Source organism: Sinocyclocheilus anshuiensis, unplaced genomic scaffold, assembly GCF_001515605.1.
Source record: "Sinocyclocheilus anshuiensis isolate Anshui unplaced genomic scaffold, SAMN03320099.WGS_v1.1 scaffold757, whole genome shotgun sequence".
Taxonomy (NCBI): domain Eukaryota; kingdom Metazoa; phylum Chordata; class Actinopteri; order Cypriniformes; family Cyprinidae; genus Sinocyclocheilus; species Sinocyclocheilus anshuiensis.
Window position 1 is genome coordinate 52927 of NW_015540870.1, and position 256 is coordinate 53182.

A 256-nucleotide genomic window follows, 5' to 3' on the forward strand; every position below is an offset into this window, starting at 1 on the left:
CAGTCTCTGATCCTCAAACTGAGACGGGCTAGGACCCCTGGGTTGTTCGGGCTCAGACCTGGACTTCTATCCTGGTCTTTCAGCCGGTCAGCCTGATATGCTTGGAGCATCACCATCGTGTGCAATGAAGCAACAGCCCGACCTGCTGCTGCTGCGTAAACGCCCAAACAAATAACGCATAGATTGTGTGTGTCATCACACGTTAAACAACGTCAACACTGATGCACACATCCTTAAACGCTTTGCTAGTGCTCGC

At 51.6% G+C, this 256-nt stretch overlaps 1 protein-coding gene across 1 annotated transcript in view; it reads right to left on the reverse strand.

Annotated features, from left to right (window-relative positions):
• LOC107688076 (intraflagellar transport protein 43 homolog) overlaps nucleotides 1-256 on the reverse strand; it is a 32678-nt gene that overhangs the window by 23518 nt on the left and 8904 nt on the right. The window lies entirely within an intron of this gene.